The sequence below is a fragment of the Dipodomys merriami genome, unplaced genomic scaffold (assembly GCF_024711535.1).
Source record: "Dipodomys merriami isolate MVZ:Mamm:240054 unplaced genomic scaffold, mDipMer1.0.p SCAF_846, whole genome shotgun sequence".
NCBI classification, from domain to species: domain Eukaryota; kingdom Metazoa; phylum Chordata; class Mammalia; order Rodentia; family Heteromyidae; genus Dipodomys; species Dipodomys merriami.
Window position 1 is genome coordinate 259,305 of NW_027206453.1, and position 27,276 is coordinate 286,580.

The 27,276-nt window shown below is 44.3% G+C and overlaps 1 long non-coding RNA gene across 2 annotated transcripts; it reads left to right on the forward strand.

Moving 5' to 3' along the window:
- The first annotated feature begins 6,605 nt into the window (after positions 1–6,605).
- LOC138820168 (uncharacterized) lies at positions 6,606–16,964 on the forward strand. Of its 2 annotated transcripts, XR_011369755.1 has the most exons (4): positions 6,606–6,682; positions 8,653–8,764; positions 10,235–10,390; positions 15,979–16,964. It is a non-coding gene; the product is annotated as an uncharacterized lncRNA (long non-coding RNA). The 2 variants fall into 2 exon arrangements; XR_011369756.1 differs by lacking the exons at positions 6,606–6,682; positions 8,653–8,764 and adding an exon at positions 8,803–9,744.
- Positions 16,965–27,276: the final 10,312 nt, after the last annotated feature.

Here is a 27,276-nt window from a genome sequence, read left to right on the forward strand (position 1 = left end):
GACTTGTAATTTTAAGCTGCATTCCTGTGTGTGTGTTTGAATAATAATAAATAAAACACAATTCTTGGGATGATTCTTAAGAATAAAATGAACCAGGGGCTGGGAAGGTGGCTCAGTGGTAGAACACTTGCCTTGCATGCTTGAGGCCCTGGGTTCGATTCCTCAGCACCACATAAGAAAAAAGAGAAAAAAGCCGGAAGTGGCGCTGTGCTCAAGTGGTAAGAGAGCTAGCCTTGAGCTAAAGAGCTGAGGAACAGCGCCCAGGCCCAGAGTTCAGGCCCACAACTGGACCCGAAAAAGAAAAAGAATAAAATGAACCAGTGTAGATAGATTTTGGTGATCCTTACACAATAGAAAACCAAGATTAGGAGATTTCAAACATGTGAAATTATTCTCTGCAACAACAGGTATCATTTTTTGCATTCAAAAAGCATTATTGATATTTTCTTACAGATTTTCTTTTTTTTTTTTTTTTTGGTGGTTGTGGGGCTTGAACTCTGGGCCTGAGCACTGTCCCTCAGCTCTTCAGCTCAAGGCGAGCACTCTACCATTTGAGCAACCATGACAGTTCCAGGATTCTGAGTGATTTATTAGAGAGAACAGTTCCTGGACAGTTCCTGTCCAGGCTGACTTTGAACCCTCATCCTCAGGTCTCAGCATCCTGAGTAGTTAGGATTACAGACATGAGCCACCAGCACCTGGCTCATAGGCACTTTTATAAACACTGAAATAGTTGAAGTGTTGATTCAGGTCAATCGACTTGGAATGGACATGTTTGACATATCATCTGCTCTGTGGGAGTGTTTGTTTGTGTGTATCATTTATATCTATGGTTTAGAAAGCCTGTGCTTATACATCTTCAGACAAACTTAGCAGAGATGGTTAATCAAGCCAGAAGCCAGGGGCCATCCCCAGATACTAGTCAGCACCACTTTGAAACTCACTCACTCTCTCCAAAGTGACTTCCATCCATCACTCTTCTTTGGGGACCGGTTTCTGCAGAGATATAGTACCTGTGAGTCTTGGTCTCATCTGTTATCAAACTGCCCTGTAATGAGAAATCTAGCCAAGGACCTCTTTTTCTTTGCCCATCTTTCTGGATAGAAGTCAAGATTTCTGTCTCACAAATCCAAAGGGCATGCTATTTGGAACCACAGTCTTTGGTCCTGCATGCAGTAAAGGGAGTTGAGAATGTACCATCCCCTGTTACTGACCTTGTTACAGCTGGATACATTTTACCAAGGTGGTCCCATCCTCTTTCTGACCATGGTTTAAATCACTGCAGGGCACTCATCTGCAGTGGAAAGATGCAGCAGACTGGTTTTGTTGCATGATAAGAATGAGAGACTTAACTGGAGGGCACTTTCTGCTGAGGCATCACAGACTAGGGAAAAAGTCTACTTTTTGCCATTCAGGACATGGTTTCTGCATAGTCTATAGGAATGGCCACCTGCCGCCTTTGGGTATTATTTTCTCATTGGGGAAGTTGTGCCCAGCTGATTATTATTCAGAAACCAAAAGAGATAGATTCAAAACCTGGACTTAAGTCAGAGTCATTTCCAGGCTTGACTATTTCCCACTCATGTCTTCCAACTGTCATCTGGAAGCTGCAGCTCCTTGTTCTGGGGCCTTCTCATACACTGCTCACACATGCATTTGTTTCACCCAGAGCAAAGGGTATAGGAGAATGAGAGAGAGAAGGAGAGAGCAAGAGAGAGCAAGAGAGAGAAATCCTACTGTGAGAGCAACAGCTATTTATATTGCAATCTGAGAAATGATATCTCTCATTTCTGCCATGTTCTATTCACTAGAAATAATAACTAGATATGGCCTTATCTGAAAAATGAGAGATTGCAGGGGATTGTTGAGATTAGTATGGTTTTGACCTGGAACTTCCTTTCAGAGTGTGTTCCCTTAAGGGGATCTGCTCAGCTAATGGCTTATGGGTCCTGAAAGGAAGGGACAATCTACATTTCATCTATGCTCTGTCATATTCGGTGCCTGAATGAGCCTGTGCCCAAGCTACTTTGTCTCAGAGAGGGTTGGGTATGCCTGACACTGGTTGGAACCACTCCAAGGCTAAGGGCCACTGAATGGGACAGGAAACCAAAAGGAAATTCAGAAAAGAGCCTAAGAGACAAATAAGACATGAAACAGCCTCATGTGTGTGAAGAGTCTAGGGAATCTAGGGAGAACTTTATGGAAAAAAGATAATGATCCAGTATTCTCTCCCTTTGGGAACTTTCCAGTCATGCCAGTGTACTCCTGTAGTACTGCCATTCAGAATGCTGAGGCAGGAAGAACATAAATTCCAGAACAGCTTGCACTATATCACCCAATTCTATCTCAGAAAGGAAGGAAGGGACAGACTAAAGGGAGGAATAAGGGCAACAAGCAAATGAAGAGAAAAGGAGGAACTAGTAAAGAAAAGGAAGGGTAAACAGAGGAAAGAAAGGAGGGAGAGAATTCAAAGAACAAAGAATAGGGACAAAGTATTTTGGGATGTATAAATAACCCTCATGTATGACCCAACAATGATAAATGTCAGCAACTACTTATGGAGACTTTTATAAAAAGAAAGAATAAAGTAGTAGGTGACAATATGTGACAAAATGAAATAGGTTTATGGAAGAACAGCTCTCTGAGATTCATCTATAAGTGAACTTCCTGGGAGTTTTAGGGTAAGAGGGATTTTTTTGGAACTAGGTCTTGCTAGGTAGCCCAGGTTGGACTGTAACTCCTGGGTGTTTTAGGGTAAGAGGGATTTTTTTGGAACTAGGTCTTGCTATGTAGCCCAGATTGGACTGTAACTCACTATAAAGGCCAAGATGGCCTCAATCTCTGAACCTCCTGCCTCTGCCTTCTGCATTCTGTGTTTGTGAATATGGCTTTATTACACCCATCTCCTTTTTAATGCTGTTGTTGTTGCCAGTCCTTGACCTGGAACATAGGGCTTGGGTGCTGTCCCTGAGCTTTTTTGCTTAAGGCTATCCCTCAACCATTTTGAGGCATATGGACACGAGGTTATCTTGTCATTGTCAAGAAGAGTCTCATGGACTTTTCTGCCCAGTCAGAATTCAAACCGAAATCCTGAGATCTCAGCCTCCTGTGTAGGTAGAATTACAGATGAGAGCCACCAGTGCCTGACACATCAATAATTCTTTTCCCTTAAAAAGACCTGTCAAGTTGCTGAGTAGTGGTTCCTCATGCCTACAATCCTAGCTACTCAAGAGGCTGAGATGAGAGGATAGCAGTTCAATGCTTGCCAAGGTAGGAAAGTCCATGTGACTGTTATCTCCAATAAACTACCAGAAAACCAGAAGTGGCACTGTGGCTCAAGTGGTAGAGTGCTAGGCTTTAGCTGAAGAACTGAGGGACAGCACCCAGGTCCAGAGTTCAAGCTCCATGGCCAAAAATAAATGAATAACTAAATGAAATAAAGAATAAAAGACCTCTCAAGTAGAATAAACTTCAGGTCCATAAAATAGAAGTCTGCTTCTGAGATAGACATACTTTGTGTATGGTTTTTATTAGAACAATTATAGATATATTAAAATTCAAGACAACGGTACTAAAAGATATAAAAGCAAGATACTTTATTTCTAACCTGTGAGGGATAAATAAAGATTTAAAAAAGGGAGTAAGTGAATCAAAAACAATAAAAAGAGGTACAAAGCAGCACAGGGACCCATACAAACTGGAATCAGAAATGAGAATGGCAGATGTGGACAAAACTATGACTTCATCTTGGATGTCTTGTCTCTCTTCTCAAGTGGAAAGAAATTTTTGAGTTGAATCTTTACAAAGTCTCCTTATCTCAGGCTCTTGCAATTAGATGTAGACCGTGCTATGTGAAAAGGACAGTGTTATAATTTCTGTACAAGGATAGCGTCTGTAATAACCCGTGGGACCCAGGGAATCAGTGGGGCACAATAGTGTGGCCCCATGGTCCAGCCTGCTGGAGGGGGAGCAGCATCAAGAGTCAAGCCTCACAACTCCACAGACCCAGCCACTGGACAGAGCAGGGCATTGTGAGGCTGATGTCACCACCCCAAGGGGCACTGGAGGAGCATGCCATGGCTGGGGCATGCCACTGAAAGGGGCAGAGCAGGCCACCAAAAGGGGAAGGGGCATGCTCCTGGAGACATGCACATAGGGAGCTGACTATTGGGATTGGACTTGGGCTGCTTGGGGGAAGATCATGAATATCAGTTTGATACCATTAGTGGGGCAGGGGTGCAGCCTTTCTAGGTGTATATAGGCTGCATGCTCCAAGGCTAGGGGGGAAGTTAGGGGAAAACACATTGGGAGGGAGGAGTCCTGAGGACACCTGGTCTCTTGTGGAGAGGGGAGTAAGGAGACCAGTGGTTCTGAAGAGATGAGAGTAAAGGAAAGACCGGGAGTCCTGAGGCAGGAATTGAGTGTGGAGGAAGGAGAGGATTGGGAGTGGAGGGGGAGAGATGGCAAGAGGGGAAAGCCTGCCACAGTAGGGCAGGGCAGGCCTGTGGAGGATAGGGCAAGCTCTGAGAGGCCATTTGGGGCTTCTTGAGGGGCCATTTGGGACCTCCTTGAGAGGTCCTTTGGGGCTTCTTGAGGAGCTATTCAGGGACTTTTTTTGGGGGGGCGGGGGTTCCGGTCGTGGGGCCTAAACTCAGGGCCTGGGCACTGTCCCTCAGCTCTTCAGCTCAAAGCTAGCGCTCTACCACTTGAGCAACAGCACCACTTATGGATTTTTTTCTTTTTGCTTTTTTCTGTTTGGTCTGGTCGTGGGGACTGAACTCTGGGCCTGGGCGCCGTCCCTCAGCTCTTCAGCTCAAGGCTAGCACTTGAGCCACAGGGCCACTTCTGGCTTTTTTCTTATGTGGTGCTGAGGAATTGAACCCAGGGCCTTATGCATGCAAGGCAAGAGCTCTACCACTGAGCCACCATACCAGTCCTTCAGGGACTTCTTGAGGGGCCATTTGGAACATCCTCCTGAGGTCACTCTGGGCCTCCTTGAAGGGCCTGTTGGGGCCTCCTTTGGAGGTCATTCAGGGCCTCCTCTGGAGGCCATTTGGGACCTCCCTCTAGAGAGGCCTGTGGACAGTGGAGAGGCCTACATGTGGGGGAGGAAGGGAAGAAAGGGAAAAGCCTTCCCCTTTGAAGGTTTGGAGGTTTGGGGCTTTGGGGATCTGAGGTTTGGAGGTTTGCAGACCAACTAATTGGTGGTTTGAAGACCAACCAATAAAAGTTGGAGTGTCAGGACTGCCTATTGGAGGTTTGGAGGTTTGGTGATTGAGGCTGCTCTTGGTTCTGGGTATCTAAAAGGACAAGGTAGTCTCAAGACACCTTTCTGGTGTAAATAAACTTCTTTTGTTCACTTCTCACTGTGCCTCCATGGATTGTCTCTCTCTCTGAGGTTCATCAATACCCCACTGGGTGATGTTCTCACAGGGGCCATCCTAGGATGGCCATCCTAGGATGCCCAACCCCGAGGAAACATGAGGGCCACTGGCCAATGTCCTCATGGTTTCCACATGGCTGCCATGGTAGCAGTAAGAGCATCCTGCCATGTGCCCAGTGTCATTGGCAACAGACTTCCTGGACCAAGTACCTAACTGCCAGCAGGTGTGCACTGGGCTCTGATTGGTCCACTTCCTCACTGATGTCAATGGCCTGACTTGTGATTGGTCCATTTCCCCCTGACATCACAGAGCATTGTGAAGGTATGCCCAACAGGGTACATATGAGGCAGCTGCTCTCCAGCTTTTTCAGTTACAGTGCTGGGAGCTTTTACTCCGGTGACCTGATGGACTAACTCAGAACTACTTGATTGCTTTCTTTGGGTGTGGGGAGTGGTAGTTGTGTTGTTTGGGTTTGGGGATTTCATTTATTCAGCTGGGGGTTGTGTTTACTTGTTTGTTGGTAGTTTACCTTCTGTTTCTTAAGATTTGTTAGTTGTCCACTTCATTTAGATCATCTTAGGTAATTCTTAAGCTTGATCACTTGCCATCCCAGGGACAAGGTGTTAATGTACAACTTTAGTTCCTCCCCCAGGGAGGGGGAGATCACTGTCATTGCACAGTAAAACTTGACAAAGATTATCGGTTACTGCAGCTGTGTCTATGAGAAGCTGGCCCATCACTGCCTCACTGACACCACAGTGGCAGTCAAAGTTCTCCCAAGGAAAGATCTGAAAAGTCATGAGATAGAAAACGAGGTAGCAGGTGGGAAGTTGGCTCAGTGGTAGAGCGTTTGCCTTGCATGCCTGGGGCTCTGGGTTCGATTCCTCAGCACCACATAAGAAAAAAGCCAGAAGTGGCCCTGTGGCTCAAGTGGTAGAGTGCTAGCCTTGAGCTGAAGAGCTGAGGGACGGTGCCCAGGCCCAGAGTTCAGTCCCCACGATCAGACCAAACAGAAAAAAGAAAATGAAGTAACCATTGTGAAAAGTGTACGTCACCCACACATCATCCAATTATTCCAGGTGATGGAGGATGAAGACTCCTTGTCACTGAGCTGGCCACTCAGGGCCATCTCTTGGGGTGGAGTCAATAAATCCCCTTGCATACGCCTATTCCAGTATGAAGCCAAGAGGTTGTTCTAACAGATCACGAGTGCCATTCACTACCTTCAAGAGAACTGAATTGTACTCCTAGACCTGACGGCCAACAACGTCCTGTTCAACACCAATGGCAATGTTAAGGTCAGTGATTTTGGCGTTTCAGGGTGACCCCAGGACAGTTGCTAAAGGGGGTTTGTGGAGCCTTACTATTCCACCCCCCTGAAATGATCCTACAAAACATGTTCAGTGGGTACAAGGTGGACATTTGGGGACTTAGCTGTGCTTTTGTATATGATGACAACGGGAAAGTTGCCATTTGAGGAGAATAAGATGACAGATATGGAAACAAATCCTAGAGGCCAGGTACACCGGTCCCCTTTACCAACTACAATGGGACGTGATCTCCTTCCTAAACTGCTGACTGTGGGCTTCAATCTGAGGCCTGCTATTGAGGAGATAATGGAGCACCCATGGCTGGCCCTAAGTGTGGGATTTGGCCTGCTTCCTGATGAGCAACTGCCCAGCAAGCTGGACCCCGTTATTGTCACAGTCATTTGCAACATGGTGTACACGGTAGCTGGTATTAAAAAGAAAGAACAGAGCATTCAATGAAGCCATGGCACCTACCTGCTCATCCATGAAAACATAAAGGAGAATACCAGAAGTGTGGAATCAAAAATGATGCTTTTGGCTAGTCCACCATGCACACCTCCTGAGGACAATCCCACCAGCCCTCTTCCTCCACAAAAAAAGAGCCACCTATTCTGCAGGATGTAACACCTTCAGCTTGTCCTCAAATTTTCAGTTACCTCTGAAGAGAACCCAAAGTGCCAGTCTGCCTGTCCTTCTGCTCTACACCCTGCAGAGCTCCAGTTCCAGCTTCATTTGTGGCCCAGATTCTTTTAGCTGGTCGGGTACACTAGACAGTTTCCACTCAGTGGAAAATGGTCTTCCCTCTGGTCATCCTCAGGGGGAGGCCATAGACCTCAGGTGGAACATTAGACAGGGCTGGAGGAGGGTGGCTAACAGGATAGTCACCATTTTTCGCAGACTTTGCTGCTGTGTGAAGGCCCCAAAGTAATGTTCACAGATTGAGAGCAAAGCTGTCCCAGAGAAAGCAGTGCAGAACTCTGAAACAGCACAGTTGAAAGCCACCAGACTCAGATCTTCGGGGTGAGTCTAACTAAAGCAGAGAGATGTGGAATTGAAGAGCTGCAGGTGGGAAAGGAGTCATGCAGGAAGTTCACACTGTGGAGGTCTCAGTCCAGCATGGCCAGGTTGTGTGACGGCTGCTAGGGGATTCTCCGGCAGGGATTCCTTTCGGAGAAAGGACAGCTGACATCACCAAGGCTTTCCAATGCTGAAAGATAAGTTGAAAGGTGGCCTCAATCTGCTGTACTTTCTGAGCTGGGCATTTACACATCGATCCCTTACTTAATAGTATTGTCACTTTATTGAACAACCTTTTCCCTTGGTCCTCTGAACACTAAGGTGTTTTTGTCCCAAACGCTTCAGGTCATCTCACCTTTCACGTAGGTTGCTTGTGTCCCCAATTGCTAGTTTATTTATTTAGGTTTAAAGTGAGGCCCTTGAGCTTCGTGGTATAGGAATCCATGGATCTCAGGGGCAGGAAGCATCCTGGACTCTGTTTCTCCTTCCGCAGTCTCTAGGTGACTGGGTACAACTACTGAGCACACTACTTACACTGGCTGGGTTGGAGTACAAAGGCAAATCTTCACTGCGAATGGAGAGGTACCTGTCTCCATTCACCCAATGCACTATCAATGGTTTCTGCCCTTACTTTCCTCCATTTAAATGCACTTTCCTGCTTGTGTAATTTCTCTCTAAATCTCATCATTATCCCAACATAAAACCTTCATCCAAGCATCTCTTCTTTCAGAGTTGTTTATTTGCTCACAATCAAAGAGACCCTATTACTAAGACAGGTTGTTTTGAATGGCAACTCCTCCCATGAGTCCCCATTTTCTCTAAGGGGAACCAGAAGGCTGGGTTGGCTGAGTTTCAAATAAGAGAACAGTCTGACCAACCAGAGCCACTGTTTAGACTGGCTAAAAATATGAAGTAGAATAATATTCCTTCCTTGATCGTAGAGGTAGAGAAACCTGTGAAGGAGCAGCATTCCTGAGAAAGTATGGAGATACAGTGGTGCCACTGGATGGACCCTGCCTGGGATGACTGCATCTGGACAGTAGCAAAAATTTGGTAAGGTTGATATGACCTCTACCACTGGGCTATTTGTGTTGGTTTAGTCAGGGCCATGAGATTTCCACAGAGAGGATTTGATTCAGGCTGATGCTGTCTGCCCTTGGGTGACAAGTGTGTTATAGGGAGGATTTGAGCACACCTGACTTTTGCTATATGTGCACTGATGTCAGGAGGCTAAGCCTGCAGAGCAGACTGATGAGATTTTCTGCAGTAGGTAGGATCAGTGGTCCAGCTCAGAGCTATTTGGGAGCAGATCTCCCCTGAAAGAACAAAAAGGGATTCTGGTGAGAGTCCCAATAAGGGCTACAAGAGGGAAAAGATGGGTACAAAGTAAATGACAGGGTGGACACTAAATGTAAAGGAGAAATGACAGGAGGCAAATTAAGAAGGGAGCTGAGGAATCCTGAATTCCACATGGGCCATTTTTCAGTGAAGAAAGTGGGTGGGAAGGAATTAACTGTTGATTTGTAAGACTTCTTGATCACTATTCTTTTTTTTTTCCTTTTGTCTGTTGTGTGTATGTGTTTGTGAGTGTGTGCTGCTACACCTCAGTGCTTTTTTTCTTATGCTGTTTCCTTTGCCTTCTCTGTTCTCTCTCCACTTTTCTCACCTTCTCCCTGCTGCCGCCCACCATTTCTCTTCCTTTGTTTTCATTCCTCCCATAGCTACTCCTATTCTACTTCTCCTGTTCCTCTTCTTGCTGTTCCACTACTACCCTCTACCATTCCCTTTCCCTCTCTTCCTGCTCTTGAATCTGTCTCTCTCTCCCTCCACCTCCCTCACTCTTCCTCTCTCTCTACACTTCTCCCTTTTTCCTTCTTTCCCTTTCTCCCTCTCTGTCTTTCTCTTTTTTCTCTCTCTCAGTTGTCATGGATATGTCTGGTTCTCTCCTGCTTGAGTTATACTTCCAGGCTTGCATTTCTCTATTTACTTGAAGATGGAGTCTTCCCAGACTTGCTGTAAATGCAATCTTCAAGGTATCATCTTGGGAGATAGGTAGGAATACAGACAAGAGCTTACAGCATCAGGGAATGCAATTGACTTTGTTAATCTGGTGTGGCAAAGGTTGCTTTCTCTATTTTGAAAGGGCATTTGTGTATTTATGTGAGGGATAGCTGTGTAGAGTCACCTTACAATTGGTTGTGGAAGGAAGGGGGTGATGGGTTTGTGTAAATGGACAGGGAAGGACGACATATGTGCTGTACAATTGCGCTGAGAGGTGTCAGATTCTTAGTAGAGACTCTATGAGTCCCCAGAGAGGCCCCCTTTCCCAAAGCACCCAGCTTGGGCATGGTGCTTCCGTTTCCCGGTAAAGACTTTAGGCCTCATGGAAGAATAGCAGAGCCCAATTTTTCTCCTTGGGGAATCAAGAATGCTATCAGAGCCAAGTTTTAAATATTTGAACATCAAGAGGCCATTTTTGGAATCACAAAGTGTATGAATTAAAAGATATTCCCTTCCGTTCAGCTAGAGGTGGTCAAGGAACAGGAGACCTGAGGAATCATTGAGATAAACTGGGATCTGTGGAAGGACATAGCCTGGATGGACTTTGGTTGTATATGGACCACACCCGTGGATGGACCCTGCCTGGGATGACTGCCTTCCCACAAGAACAAAAATTCGGTAAGATTAGATATGAGCCTTCACACTAGAATATTTGTATTGGTTCACCCAGGGCATTAGAATTGCACACAGAGGCAGTGTTGAGGATTCATGCTGCCTTTGGGTGACAAGTGTATGATGGGGAGGAGTTGGGCAAATCTGGCCGTTTCTCTGTGTACACTGGGTCAGGCGGCTGAACCTGCAGAGTAGACTGATGAGAATAGCAGCAAGAGGAGGGCTGGGGCTCCTGGTGGGTCAGTGGTACTGCTCAGGGGTATTTGAGGAGCAATGCTATTCTCAAACAATGAGATGGATTTGTGGCGAGAGAAGCAATAAGGGTCCAAATAGGCAAAGGATGCATAACTGGTTTAAGACAGGGTTGATACTGATGCTGAAAGAGAGCTGAGGAGGAATGTAAGGAATGCTGAACTCCTCATGGAACAATGTACAGTGGAGAGGGTGGGTGGGGAGGGAAGTACTATTAATTTCCATGATTTCTCAATGCTTTTTAATTGTCTTTTTGTTGGTTGTGTGCATGCATTTGGGAATGTGCTGGCTTGAACTCTGTTCTTTTCTCTTTCTCAGTCTCCTTTTCCCTCTGTGGCCTTTCCTTGGGCCCTCCTCCCCTCTACTGTCTCTAATCTCTCCTTTCTTACACCCTCATTCTTCTCCTCTTCTCCTCCCTCTAATCATTCTCTTCTCCCTATCTCATTCCTTCTCATTCAATCCTTTCTCTTGAATTTGTCTCTTTGTCTCTCTGTGTTTAGGTATGTATGCATGTCCCTCTGTTTTTCTCTCTGTCTGTTTTCCTTCTCCCCCTCAGGCCCCCTCTTTCCCTTTTTCTCTCTTGAGTGTGGGCGTGTTTCTGGCTGATGTTTTACCAGTGGAGTCACTCTTCTAGGCCTGATTTTCTACTGAGTTGGACATGGAGTCTGCTCAGGCTGGCTTTATCTACAGTCTTCTCAGTGTCAGTGTGTACAGTAGTTAGGATTATACAGGTGAGCCTCCAGCACCTAGACTTTGTGAATCTGGTACAGCACAGATTGGTTTCTCTGTTATTACAAAAGGAATTTGTGTACTTGTATGAGGGACAACTCATAAAATTTTGGGAAAGGAAAGGGTGTTGGGTTGGGCTGCATGTGGAGAATGGAGAGGTAGAGAATTACGTTTCCACAGTACAAGGGTTTCAGCACTGAGAGATGTCAGATTCTTAGGAGAGACCCTTTGAGTCGCCAAAGATGCTTCCAGTTGACACCCCCTTCCCCAGAGCACCAGGCTTTGGGCATGGTGCTTCCTTTTCCCTGGAAGTTCCCAGGGGAAGCCTCTAGGTCTCATGGAAGAAGAGTAGGGCCTGATTATTTTCCTAGGGCACATGGTGTGTAGGAAGCTTAATTTCAAATATTGCCACACTATAAACCTCCAGAGCCCATTTTTTGAACCAAAAAATGTAGGAATTACAATAATTTCCTTTCTATCAACTAGAGGTGGAGAAACTTTTAATGAGTAAGAGACTTAAGAAAACATGAAAATATAGGAACATGTGGATGGAGATGAGTACAAGCGGACATGAGCAGAAATTTAGTAAGATTGGATATGAACCTCCACCACTGTGATATTCATTCAGCAGGGCATTAGATTAGTGTACTTCACTGAGGAAGTACACTCAGCATGGAGAATGAGAATACTCAAACTTACAAAAGTAGTACATAGTATATATGAAAAGGAAGATTAAGGCAGAAAGAATCAGGATGAGTGTTGGAAATAATCTGTGTTTTTGTGTGTTTGCAGATGTGTGTTGTGTGTACATGTGCACAAAGTTGTATTTTTGAGTATCAGAGTAGACCTCTTTGGCAAGGGGGTTTTGGGGAAGTATAGGGGACTGAGCAGCTGGGTGTGGGGAAAAGCATTCTAGGCAGTTGGAATAGCAGTGGCCCCCAGCTGGCACAGTGCAAATGCCAGTGTGGTTGCAGCAAGGAAGCCTGGGCTCAGTGGGGAGAGACAGGATCAGAGAAGGCACAGGAGCCTCTTGGCAGCACAGGCTCTGCACTACACCAAAGGAAGCTGTGAGCAGAGTGGTGACCCACCATGCTTCAACATTGTCCTGTGGTTCTCCTGTCTACTCTAAAGCCACATTTCTTAGTCTTCAAATATGAAAGGGTGTGTGTGATATTGGTGTTTCTCATGAAATTGAGTGTCCTCCAGTTCCATCCATAGTGTCTGAGTGTTGGTTTCTTTTTTTTTTTTTTGGTTCCTTTCTGGTGCTTGAATTAGGACCAGTAAAAGGTCCCTGAGCATTTAGCTCAAGGCTGGAGCTTTACCAGTTTGAGGCACAGCTCCATTTCTGGTTTTCTGAGGGATATTTGAAGTAAGAGTCTCATGGACTTTCCTGCCTGGGCTGACTTTGAATGATGATTCTTAGATTTCAGCTTTCTGAGTAGCTAGGATTACAGGCGTAAGCCACCGATGCCTGGCTCATGATATAGTTTTGATAGTGAAAAGATCCTATCCAGAAGTCAAGATTGCCTGCTCTGGTTCTGGCTCTGCAGTCTTCTTCAATCTTGAAAATTTTTCAAGATTTTTATTGAATGTTTTCAAGATTATATGCCACTTCCACTTAGTCTTGTCTGAAGTTTTATCATGATTTGACTTGGGTCTTGCAGGACTATCGTGAAGTGACACTGTGTGCCTCCCACTGCATCCCACCAGGTGGCTGGAGACATCAGTTTGTCTTGGGAGTGTAGTAGGTAATTTTGATCACTTGAAGATGGCCAAATTTGCCAGTTTTTCTACTGAAAAAATTCTCCTCTCCCTTTGTAACTGAGTGATGTGTGGGAAAACACATAAGGCTGTGGAAATATCCCATTCCTCACATCATTGACAGTTTGCTTATGTATTTACATATTTATTCATGTTTGAACTTGCTAAGGGATTCCTATTGAATGCATTGGGTTGTAATTCCACTCCTGTCATGGTTTTGATGGTTCCAGACTTGGCCAGTGCGAGCCCCTTCTAACAGACTTTATTAGTGCTTTTATTTTATTTTAATTTTATTTTTTTGCCAATCCTGGGGCTTGAACTCAGGGCCTGGGCACTGTCCCTGAGCTTATTTGCTTAAGGCTAGCACTTTACCTCTTGAGCCACAGTGCCACTTCCAGCTTTTTCTCTTTATGTGGCACTGCAGAACCCAGGGCTTCATGGATGCTAGGCAAGCACTCTACCCCTAAGCCCTCATTAGTGCTTTTGTTCTTCACTCATACACAAGATCAATGTTTATTTAGTACCTTCCATGCTCTAGTCTTTGAATCAACTATTATCCAGGAGCTGTGGCTGGATGGCATTTAGAAACCAACATCTGAGTATTAGGTATGTTCTTTGCTTTTGAGATGTTATTGTTCCTAGGCCCTTTTGGAGAAGAGAACTGGAAAATACATAAAACGAATATACAAAATATATGTATTCATGTATATGGGTGTGCATTGATATATACAAGCCCATACATGTATATTTACACATATACACATTTAAATTTATATTAATTTCTTTTAGTAGTAAAGAAATGTAAACTCAGAACCTCTTGCTTGCTTTGCTTGGGTCCTAGTAATTGAGCCCCCCTTTAAGCCCTGCTTTTTGCTGGTTAGTTTGGAGGTGAAATCTAATAAACTTTCCTGCCTGGACTAGTCTCAAACTTCAGTGTTCAAGCTCTTAGCCTCCTGAGTGTCTCAACTTCTGATTTGTACACCAATCTATGTATATATATCCATCTATATATACTCAAAATCATGAGTTCACACTGACACCTCCAACTGCAATCTCACCCCAAATATTCTTCCAGTTTTTTTTCCTTTTCCATATTTGTAACTACCAAGAAACCTATTACCCTTGATAGGATGACTTACTGAGTAATTCATTCTGTTTGTAAACAATCTCCTGTGATTGCCAGTGATGTAAATGTATTTGGCCTTTTTCTATGGTTCTTGACATAGAAATCCAAAAACACTCATGCTTTCCTGAGTAACAGGGGTGGTAGTAGGATCTTTTGCTCTACTATTTGGTCATTGACCCTGGTTCCTCAATCAGAGCTCCTAAGACCTTAGTCATTTCCTGAGTTATAGTAGCATCTGACCCAGAGCTATGAAATCCTTTGGAATTTCCTGTCACAAGAGCATGTTCTAAGAGGTGCAACCCTTGATGTACACCTGGATAGCCTCAGGATGGAAGATGATCTTTTTATGATGGACTGGTAGTGCAAACCTGTAATCCCAGTATTTAGAAGGCAAATGCAGAAGGCTCTTGAGTTCAAGGCAAGCCTGGGCTACAGTCAAACCATCTTTTAAAAAACAAGCTTTTATAGGTACATTATTTGGGGATTAGCTCTTAATTTTGTTTTTTGGTTTCATGAAATTTTGTCATGTCTGTAAAATTTATACTTGCCAAGAGATTCAAACTGCCTGATCAACCCATTCTCTCTATTGCTCTGTATCTGTCTGTCTCTGTCTCTGTCTCTCTGTCTCTGTGTCTGTCTGTCGGTCTGTCTCTCCCCTTCTCTCCCTGTCTCTGGTCGATGTCCTCATGGTTACCACATGGTTGCCAAGGTAGCAGTAGCAGCATCCTCCCATGTGCCCAGTGGCCTTGGCAATGGTCCGCTAGGCTACATGGAAGAGTAGTAGTCCTCCAAGCTCTCACACAGACTTGATTCTTGTGACTATTTACCAGTCCTTTACACACTAGTTCACTCATTTCAGGAGGCATGACTAGTGCTATGAGCCCAGCATGCCTGGCATAGTCCCCGTGTAGCACACTCAGGCCAAGTGCCTGGTGCTACAGGATTCTGCAGCCGAGCTTCTGGTCAAAGTACATCTGACACTGAGCTGGCCTTCCCAGGCTGAAAGGAAAATGGAAAAGTAGCCTGAAGGTGTCTTTACCTTCAGAGGTGGTAGGGGTTGCAGCTTGATCACATGGTGACTTCACCTGACAACCATTCACCTTTGTCCTTGAGGTGGTTTTGTTCCAAATGCTACAGCAGGTAATCACCTTACCTTTCATGTAGGTTTCCTGTATGTTTATATACTTATTTGTTGTATTTACATTTGAGCTGAAGCCCATTGATCTGAGGGTCAGGAGGCATCCTGGACTCTGCTCCTCCTACTGTGGCCTCTAGATGACTGGGTCCAACTCCTGAGCACACCAGTTACACTGGCTGGGTTGGAGCATAAGGGCAAGTCTTCATTGGGAAAGAAATGAGACCTGTCTCCATGTACCATGACAGTGGTTTCTGCCCCACTTTCCTCCATTTCAATGCAGTTTCTTCTGTGTGTGTTTTCTCTATAATCCTTTACTCATCACTATCCCAACATAAAGCCATCATCCAGGAGAACCCGATTTCTCATTTATTTGCTCACATTGGTAAAAGATAAAACACATATTTGAAAGACCCTAATGAATACACCCTGAAGTCGTAATTGCAACTTCCTCTGTTAGCCCAATTTTTCTCCTCAGGTAAACAGAGTGTTGTGAGTGCTGAGTTTCACATATGAGACCACTGTGAACATGTAGAGCCTATTTTTGGAACCACAAAGTATATTAATTAAAATATGTTCTCTTCCTTTCAGTGAGAGCTGGAGAAACCTCTGAAGGAGCAGGAGACCTGAGAGAACACGGAGGTATAGTGGTGCCTGTGGATGGACCAGGCCTCTGTGAACTTGGTCTGAGGATGGACCCTGCCTGGGATGACTACTTCTGGACATGAGTGGAGATTCAGTAAGATTGGATGTGACTCTCCACCACTGTCTTATTTGCGTTGGTTCATCCAGGGCTATTAGATTTCCACACAGAGGAAGTGCTGAAGGCTGATGCTGTCTTGGGTGACAAGTGTGTGATGGGGAGGAGTTGGGCACAGCTGGACTTTGCTCTGTATACATTGGGGTTAGGAGGCTGAGCCTGCAGAGCTAACTGATGAGATTTGTAGCAAGAGGAGGACTGGGTCTCCTGGTGGACAAGTGCAGTTCAGGGTTATTTGGGGAGCAGATCTCCCCTCAAAGAATGAGGTGGGATTCTGGTGATAGAAGCAGTGAGGGCTAAAGAGGGTAAAGGATAGGCACCTGGTGAATGACAGGGTTGACACTAATGCTGAAGGAGAACTGAGAGGTGGAAGGTCATGAAGGGAGCTGAGGAATCCTGAATTCCTCGTGGTCCAGTGTTCAGTGAAGAGGGTATGTGGGGAGGGAAGTACTGTTAAATTCCATGATGTTTCCATGCCTTTTATTTTTTTCCTTTTGTTTCTTTGTTGTGTGTATATGTTTGTGAGTGTTTGCTCGTACCAAGTCTTTATCTCTGTGCTTTTTTTCTTAATTCTCTCTCTGCTTCCTTTTCCATCACTTTCCTCTTTCACCTTTCCCCGTCTTTCCCCCTCTCTACTATCTCTTCCCTCCTCTTCTTCTACCTCATACCGTCTCTTAGTCTACTTTTCCTTCCCCTCATCTTCTTCCTCTCATCTCCCTCTTCTCTTACCTCTCTCTCTCTCTTCCTGTTCTTGAATCTGTCTCTAACTCTTTCCATTTCTCTGTCTTTCATCTCTCTGTCTCAGTCTTTCTTTTTCTTTCTCTCCTTCTTTCAATTTGCATGTTCATGCCTGGTGCTCTACCACTTGAGTTACACCTCCAGGTCTGCATTTTTCTAGTTAATTGATGATGGAGTCTTCCTAGACTGGCTGTCACTGCAATCCAGGTAGCTTCTAGGATAGTTACGATTACATAGCCTCCAGCATCAGGCAGTGCACTTGACTTTGCTAATCTCTTGTGGCACAGGTTTGTTTCTCTGTTGTTATGAAAGGTATTTGTGTACTTATCTGAAGGACAGCTGTGTCAGTGACACATTAAAATGGGTGTGGAAGGAAGGTGGTGTTAGTCTGCTGTGCAGAATGGACAGGGAGAGAAGGACATGTATAGTGCAAGTGTATCAAGACCCTTAGAATATCAGAACATGTGCACACTCAAGGACATGTGCACTCCCATTTCCTAGTGAAAGAGCAAGCAGCTCCCTTTGCATGATTGATTAACAGCTTCCGTCTCTCTTTACCAAGATGTCTCAGAAGCACACAAGCAGATGGCTGGTCAGGAATTCCTCTGGGAATCAGCCTCCTTAAAACCCAACCTGATGTGCACGTCGAGAGGGAATTAGGAAGGAAAATGTGCTCTTTTCTTCCTTCAAGTTCAGCTCTCAATGCAGAGCTAGATGTGTCAAATGATCTCCTCAGAGTGAGGCAGAGACTTCCAGGAGACAAGGCCTTGCTGCCCCAAAAGCTGCAGTTGAGGCTCAGAGTGAGGGAGTGGGCTTCAATTCACATCTGTGGGTTTGGCTTAAGAGGCTAGTGTCTTGTAGTCCTAGTGCAGTAGAGAGTGTGCCTCTTCGCTGCTGTGATTTCAGTGTTGAGTTGTATTGTGGAGATGGGGGAGAGGGGCAGTATGCCAAGCAGGAGGCAAGTCATTTTATGATTCCATGCCAGTCTTGTCTTAAGGGGCAAGGTGAGCTCACTGTCCAAAACTCAGGTCTACCTTTGACTTTTCAATGGATAGTCTGATGCACACGCATGCTAGAAGACTCCTAAACCTTTGTGGAACAGTTGGAGTACATTTGGCTCAGTAGGTGAAGGAGATAGGACCAAAAGTTGCCCCAGAGAATGAGGCTCCCACAGCTTAGCTAGAATATCACACAGATCATTACATAGGCTTCTAACCAGCAGGATGGGACCAGGGCTGGAGGAAAGACTTGGAAGAACTGAAGAGGGAGGAGCCAGTGTGGGATGGAAAAGCTTCCCAGAGGAGGAGCCATTGAGCTGGTGTGTGCACACCATCTCCATGTGTGAGATTGAGGTGCACAAGGCTTCAGGCAAAGGGCATGGAAACACAGGTGAGGAGACCACAAGGCAAGGGTGAGAAGGGCTGTGGAAGGGAGTCATAAGAAAGCAGTGGGAAAGAGCTTTGACCATGTGCAACAGGACACTTGTCAAATAAGTGTGTAAGGGAATGGGTAGGCCTTCATTCAATGGACATTTGCTGAGTGACCACAGGGTGAGAGACATCATGCTGAAGACTGACACAATGCTGAGAACAGCACAAAAATATCTCTCCTTGTGAGTTTACACTCAAGCATGGAGAAAGACTTTACCCAGATTTACATAAGTAATAAAGAGAATACATCAGAAGGATGATGTAAGGCAGAAAGGATGAGTGGTGGGAATATTCTGTATGTGTCTGCACCCATGTGTGTGTGTGCATGCATGTGCACAAGGTTGTATTTTTGAGCAGGGTATCATAGAGTAGATCTCTTTGGTGGGTGGGAGTGGGGGAGGATGGGGGATGAGCAGCTGGGTGTCTGGGGAAGAGCATTCCAGGCAGTAGAATAACAGTGGCCCCCAGCCTGGCACAGGTTATCCTGGGCTGCTGCAGAACAGTACAAATGCCAGTATGGCTGCAGCGAGGAAGCCTGCGCTTAGTGGTAAGAGACAGGATCAGAAAAGGCACGGGAGCCTCAGGCTCTGCCCTTCACTGAAGGAGGACTATGAGCAATGCTTCAGCAGTGTCCTATGGTTTTTCTGTCTGCTCTAAAGCTACATTTCTTAATCTTCAAATATAAAAGGGTGTGTCTGATATTGGTGTTTCTGTACCTGCATTATTTCTTTTTTTTTTCTTCTTTTATTGTCAGTTGTGGGGCTTGAACTCTGAGCCTGGTCACTGTCCTTGCACTCTTCAGCTCATGGCAAGCACTCTACTGCTTGAACTACAATGCCACTTCTTGTTTTATAGTAGTTTATTGGAGATAAGAGTCTCAAGGGCTTTCCTGCCTGGCTGGCTTTGAACCGTGATCCTCAGATCTCAGCCTCCTAAGTAGCTAGGGTTATAGGTGTGAGCTACCAGCACCCGGCTTTGCATTATTTCTTGAAGCTTAGTGTTCTACTGTGCAATTTATATTGTTGAAATTGTTTTCTTTTTATTTGTTTGAACATGGGTCTAGGGCACTGTCTCACTATCACTCTACCATTTTGAACCATAGATCTGCTTCTGGTTTTCTGGAGGTTAATTGGAGAAAAGAATCTCATGGACATTTCTTCCCAGGCTGACTTTGAACTTTGATCTTCAGATCTCAGCTTCCTGAATTGATAGGATTACAGGCGTGAACCTGATTTTATTTTATTTATTTATTTATTTTTTACTTAAGGCTGAATAACATTCCACTGAATGTATATGCTCTCTTTTTATTGGTCCAATGATGTACACTTGATTGATTCCCTATCTTTATTGTGAGTGGTGCTACCGTAAATGGAAGTACATGCAGACAAAAAGAAACAAATAACAACAACAACAACAAAAAAACAAGTATTCCTTCACTGGAGTCTGATGGCTCATGGAATCTTGCCTTGGTAGGAACTTGCATGAGAGTCTTTTCTCTAGTTAATGACCAAATACCTGGGAGTTGAGCTGTGGCTTAAAGTAGTTGAGCATTAACCTTGAGCTAAAGAGCTCAGGGACAGCATCATGGCCTCAAGTTCAAGCCCCACACCACCACCACCAAAATCACTAAAAATATATTTGTGAAACCGTCTGGGAAGGTGGCTCAGTGGTAGAGTGCTTGCTTGCATGCATGAGGCCCTGGGTTCAATTCCTCAGCACCACATAAGCAGGGGGAAAAAAAGAAAAAAAAAGAAAAAGAAAGCCAGAAGTGGCACTGTGGCTCAAGTTGTAGAGCACTAACCTTGAGCTGAAGAGCTGAGGGACAGTGCTGAGGCCCAGAGTTCAGGCCCACGACTGGAACCAACCCCCCCTCCAAAAAAAATATTTGTGAAAATCAAACCTCACACAACTTACCCATTTTGTTGTTTGGTTTGGAAATAATATAAATGATTTCAGATTGACTACATTTAAATTCCAAAGCAAGTGACCAACCCTTCAACAGAAAGGCAGGGGTGGGGGCTGAGGGGTGGTCTTCACCCACCCTGACTCCAAAGACCCTAAAATGAGCCAAGACACGACTAGAAAGATGAACAGCCAAAGAAACGTACATGTGAGGGCTGGGAAGGTGGCTCAGTGGTAGAGCGCATGCCTGAGGCCCTGGGTTTGATTCCTCAGCACCACATAAGCAAAAAAAAAAAAAAAAGAAAGAAAAAAGAAAAAAAAATGTACATGTTTTGTTGGGAGAGAGGCCTAAGGACCTAGAAGAAAGTTCTAGCTGGGCACCTGAGACTCTAGTCTCCATTTTCTATTTGAAGCCTCTGGTACCTTCTATGTACAGATGATTTTGCCAATCTGAAAGTCATTTGTAAACTGACTTCCCAATACAGGGTGTTATGTCAGTGTCAGCCCTATTGAACTGAGCCCAATTCTCAGCATCACTGTTTAACGAAAGAACAAGAACACAACTTGTTTTCCATACAATACTTAGAAAGCAATCTTGTTCCCCAGTTATAAGCACATCTCCAAGGAATAAGAGCACACAAAGTCTGTCAGATGACATTGTACAGACTGAACTCAGCCCTGGCTTGAGCGAGCATGCACTGCCCTCTGCTGGTCAGAGATAGGCAACAACTGACTCTTGGGAGACCTGAGACAGGGACTTTTGGTGAGCCCAGGGCTTTTGGTGTGAGTGATAGTGCTGCTTTATAAAGCTCTTTTCTCCCTGTTCACCCAGCAATTGCAGGGACTAGGTTTGCTCTGTTTGAGAAAGCAAAAATTTCAAAACTTACTTTCTTCCCTTTGAGACATTGGCAATCTCTCCTGTTCCCATCTCTTTTATTTACTTATCCTAAGCACATACGTTTATTCAGCAAATATTTTCTGATTGCTACTAGTAATGTGCAAACTCTTTCTGGTTACTAGGAATGTCTGTAGGAAAGATAAACATAATCTTTGTTTTGGTGTTTATTTTAGGGGCCCAGCGAACATGAGTGTTAGTAATTATGGGCAAAGTTTCCAGTGGCAAGCAAGGGTGCCAGGTTCACATTTACTCCTCCTTGTAGAGCTGAAACATGAAAGAAGTGATATTTTTCCCACAAGGCCATTCCTACATTTTGGGGGCTTTTTTGTTTGTTTTGTCGATCGTGGGGTTTGAATTCAGGGCCTGGGCATAGTCCCTGAGCCATTTTTTTTCAGGGTATCCCTCTACTACTTTGAGCTACATCCCTGCTTCCACTTTCCTTGTTCTTCTTTACAAATAAAGAGTCTCAGGACTTCCTGCCCAGGCAAGCTTTGAACCATGATCCTCAGAGATTAGCCCCCTGAGTAGCTAGGATTATAGAGATGAACTGCAACTCCAGGCTTCCCTTGTTATTTAAAATAGAATCTCCTAAATTGCAGAAGACTTTCAACTGAAGTTGATTCAAAGTCCACTAGATGGCAGGATTGCCTACTTTAATACCAAAGGCAAGCAGAGTCACAGATTCTCCTTTACAACTCAATACAGAGCCTCAGCTCTTCTGACAACTCTGGGATGTCCATTTGACTTTTTTTAAAAAAAAATCAATGATCAATCATTAAGAGTCAAGATACAGTGCTATCAAATTACATCTAAACTTACAAAGAAAAATTGCTGTGGAGGCAAAAAGTAGTAAGTAGGGAAATACAAGGTTAGTATTTCTATTTCTTTTTTTTTTATTGTGAAAATACCGTACAGAGGGGTTACAATTACATGAGCAAGGTAAAGGTTAGTATTTATAACCTTGTCTCTAATCCTCTATTTTCCATTCTTCATGGTTTTCTGGTGAACTCTGACGTGAATCACAAGTTTCTTCTCCTCACAATCCTTTATTTAGCTGGAGGACAGATTGCTAAGAGTGACAAGATGCAGGTGTAGAGGATTCCTTTGAGTTGGAAACAAAACTTAGTCTAAAGCTCTGGCTTGAAAAAGAACTGGGAGCCAATGGCTCATTCTGTAATCCTAGCTACTCACAAGGCTGAGATCTGAGAATCACTATTTGAAGCCAGCTCAGGCAGCAAAAATCCATGAGACTCTATTTCCAGCAAACCACCAGAGAAGTGGACCTATGGCTCAAAGTGGTAGAGAGCTGGCCTTGAGCAAAAGAGCTCTGGGACAGACTCCAGGTTCTGAGTTCAAGTTCATGACTAATAACAAACAAAAAGAAGGGGAGTGTGTTTTATCGCCATGGTTGTATTGGTCAGCTTTGCTTTACTACAGTAACATACTTGAAGCAATTAGCTTATAACTGAAAAGTTCCCTTAGCTACCCACAGTTTGTGGGTTCTAGTCCAAGGTCAAGTAGTCTCTTGCTTTGAGCCTCTGGCAAAGATTGCATATCCTGATAGGAACATGTGTCAGAGAAGATGCTCAGATGACAGGCAGAATAGGGGAGCAGGAAGCTCTTGACCTGAAGACCTGCCCATAAAGACTCAACTCTTAAAGGGCCCCTAATATCTCCAGTACTGGTGTTTTAGAGATGAAATCCTTAGCACATTCAATACCCAAACTATAGCAGTGACTTTGTCAGGGTGAGACCTTGAGAATTTTAACATCTTTGAGACACAACATCTCCAAGGCAAAGTTATAAAACTAGGAGACTGTAATATCCAGTGATTATGAGAACTAAATAATATCATAATATCATAAGGAAATCCTGCTAAAATATAATTTGAGGCAGGCACTGGTGGATCACACCTGTAATTTTATACTTACTCAGGAGGCTGAAATCTAAGGATCCAGGTTCAAAGCCAGGCTGGGCACGAAAGTCGGAGAAACTCTTATCTCCATTGCACCACTAGAAAACCAGAAGTGGTGCTGTAGCTCAAGTGGTAGAGCACTAGCCTTGAGCTGAAGAGCTGAGGGACAGTGCTCAGGCCCAGAGTTCAAGCCCCATGACCAACAACAACAACAACAAAAGAATGGATCCGGGAGCCTTATCGCATCTCCATCCTGCCTGTACCTGTCCCTTATGTATAGGGTCTTAGCTTCTCCCTCTGAGGCATGGCCTGGTCCAGTTGGTGGGTATAGGGTTAGATAGGGTATAGGGAGTGCTGTAGGGAGTCTCCTTGGTTTCTCTGTCTCTACTGAGTCATTACTGCATTGTGAGATTTGCATGCATCATCTTGCTGGGTCCTTCTCCTCAGGCATCTTGTTGAATCATCTCTCTCCCCTATTGGAGCTGGTCCTTGCTGTTATCCTTTACCTAGCCAGGGAGGCCTAACTCCTTCATGAAGGAATATGGAGGGAAGCTCAGACACAAAGCTACCTAAGAGAAAAATCTCCTCTTAAGTAGCTACCATATTAGGAAACAAAGGGACAGAGAGAGAGGCAGATTTGCCACAACTCCCCAATGTCTCTTCAAACTAACAGCAGTAAACATTGGTGGAAAAATGAGTCTTCATCCCATCTTTCTACCTCTAAAATATGCATATTTCTTCATCAGTCTTTCTCTTACTCTCTCTTATTCTTATCTTCACTCCAACCTCCATTCTTCAATGGCCTTTTAGCCCCAATTGCCTCTACCATGCCTCTAATTTTCTTCTTTTCCCCAATTGCCTCTACCATGCCTCTAATTTTCTTCTTTTCTTCCATCCATCCCTCAAGCTTGCTCGTGATTCCCAAAGGTAGGGCTTGGAGATATTCAAGACCTTGAGAAATAGAGAGGTTGATAACTCCTATGTTGAATGAGAAAGAGGGGGAGTAAATAAACCTAAATGCAGCCTTCAGCATTCAGAAACATGGGTTGTGTTTTCATTGGCCCCAGAATTGTTTTGGAAAGCAGGAGAATGTTCTCTCAACACTTTCAATTTATTTATTGTTGCAAAGGAGAAGTGTAGCCTTGGAGATTTGAAGCAAGTGAACTTCCAAGGCATAGTCCTATGTATCAATATCACTTCCATCCCATTTGCACAGTTGCCTAGTAACGTGTGAGTGAGCACCATCCATCTCTGACCCACTTGCATGGTCTTGCAGCCTCTCTCCTGTGGGAGTAAGACTTGTGTTAGTACAGTGCCAATCCCATTATTAACTGTCTTCTTTGCAAGTGAAAACAATGTTTTAAAAAATGCTCACAGGTTTTAAAAAAATGCTCACAGGGCATAAGAGAGCAAGGCATGATTGGCTCTGAGAGATAAAGTGGGATGAAGCTGTATTAGAAAACTGTTATTTAAACAGAGTTGGCAACTTCATCCATAGTAACTCTCTCTTCTGGATGGACAGAAACACAAACTCCCAAAAACCAGTCTGGCAAAGAAAGCTACATGGACGTCCAATGATTCTGACCTTTTATTCTGTTTACAAGAGAGCTGAAGTCCTGGCAGGAAAGGGGACAGGTCCTATAGGGACAAAATCCAAGTGGTGGTGTCAATGCAGTGATAATGGTCCCTTGTCATTCTGGTGTCATCTCTCAGTCTGTCCAAATCCAGGTGTTGTGAACTCCCTGGGGAGTAGTCTATGAAGAGATAAAAGGGGAAATTCAGTTCTTTGATCAGTTTCTCAGGAAGTGCTGAGAATCATGTCAGGCAAAGTGACATTCTTTTTCTATTGCTGGAGTTTTCTTTTTTTGGGGGGTGGGTCCGGTTTGGGGGCCTGAAGTCTGGGCCTGGGTGCTGTCCCTCAGCTCTTCAGCTCAAGGCTAGCCCTCTACCACTTGAGCCACAGCGCCACTTCCGGCTTTTTTCTTTTTGCTTATGTGATGCTGAGGAATCGAACCCAGGGCCTCGAGCATGCAAGGCAAGCGCTCTACCACTGAGCCACCTTCCCAGCCCCTCTATTGCTGGAGTTTTCTGAATTGTCAATATGCACCATGCCTAGTACATCTCCAAGTGTGTATCTATAGGGAAGAGCATCATTTTCTGTTTTACTTTGCAACACAACACTTCCTCTTGCATTCTTAAATAGCATCTTTTTGTACAGATCATCCATGAAATCTCTACTTTGGGACTTAGCTATATAATAGATATGTCTTACATTTATGGAGCTGACCAAGTCCATCTGCAGTTCCCCTTTGTCTTATTAGAAAGAATTTGCATGGATCCAGTGAAACCTTGTATGATGTGTTCCTCAGGCAGTGGTAGGAAAGGACCTACAATTATGTGGCATCTCCATCCCTTCCATAAACTCCTTTCTCCAATCTTCCATCTTGTCTTGATTCCAGTAGGAATGGTAGGCATCTCTGAGGGAGGTATAATGGGCCAACATACAAGTCAGTAGCACTATATTTTCACAGAATACATTTCCCTGATGTGGTACAAACTCTGTGTGTATCTGTGAGGGAAGGAGTTGTTGAAGGGGAGGCTTGACCTGGGAGAACACCAATGAGGTTTTACTGGGATAATTCAGGAAGGATGTGATGCACTGCTGACACAGTAGCTACAGAAGAGAAGATGGACAGTGCTCCCTTTGTGTGTGTTCAAGGAAGAGATAGCAAGACAATGGTGAGGGACCTGAGATGTGCTAACAAGGGTTAAAAATTTGATCTTTACTGAGTCCTCATCTATTCCGAATTAGCTAGTGTGAGGATGCTAATATTTGATCAAAATTTTTTAATGAAATGTCCCTCTACAGTCTAAAGAGTCATTTTACTTAAGTCAAATGATTGGGAAGCTATAAAGAAGCATGTAAGGCCAGGTGCCAGTAACTCATGCCTGTCATCCTAGCTACTGAGGAGGCTGAGATCTGAGGATAGCCATTTGAAGCTAGCCTGGGCAGAAAAGTCCCCATGAGATACTTATCTCCAATCAACCACTAAGAAACTGGAAGTGGCACTGTGGCCAAGTGGTAGAGGGCTCACCTTCAGTAAAAGAAGCTCAGAGATAGCACCCAGGCCCAAAGTTCAAGCCCCAAGACTGGCTAATTGTGTATATATACTACATATATATGTGTATATATGTATACACACATATATACATGTACATACATATATACATGTATATAGATATGTATATGTATAGAGAGAGAAACATAGACATATATACAAAAGCATATAGGAAGCTATGGGCTCATTAATAGGAATTATGTGGAGGAAGAGCTTTTTTGGACTATGGTTCCAATGTATACTAAACCAAGACTGTTGCTGGTGGCTCATGTCTGTAATCCTAGCTATTCAGGAGGCAGAGATTTGAGGGTAGAAGTTCAAAGTCAGACTGAGGAGAAAAAGCTATGAGAAATCTCAAATTAACCAGCAGAAGTCCTGAACGTGGAGCTGTGGTTCAACTGATAGAGTGCTAGACTTAAGGAAAAAAGCTCCGGGACAGTGCCCAGGCCTTGAGTTCAAGCCCTAGTACTGGCATGAAAACCAAACCAAACCACACAGAATAATCATAGGGCTTCTATCACAGGCAGCTCACCTCTATACTCCATGAGCAGCCAGAAGAAATCTCCAAATTATCAAAGCCACCATATTGGATAATCTTTTTTCCTAAACAATTAACTTTATGTAATCCAAGACTTCAGTCAAACAAGAATCTCACTTTAAGGCTCATTTAAAGTGAGATATATTCCCAACGTAATCAGAAGGTAAGCTAGCTAGAAAGGATTTCTCAGTAGTGGGAAGTTAAGAAAGAAGAAAAAGTGACACTCGGAGTTCTCTTACTAGTCTTCACAGATCATGATGTGTGAAAAGAATCACTTGAATTTATGTGTAACAAGGAAAGACAGTGTGGTTAATTTCCAGAAGGCCAATTAATGAGATTTCTGAACCAGGAGCTCAACCTGAAATCCTAGGTATTAAGGAGACTGAGATTAGAGGATTGTGATTCAAAGCCAGCCTAAGTAGGAAAATCTATAAAGCCAGTAGTGGATCTGTGGCTTAAGTAGTAGAGAGACAGCCTTGAGTAAAAAAACTAAGGGAGAGTATAAGGCCCTGAGTTGAAGCCATACTACTGACAAAAGAAGGGAAGAAGGGAATGAGGGAGAGGAAGTTAGGGAAGCAAAGGAAAGAAG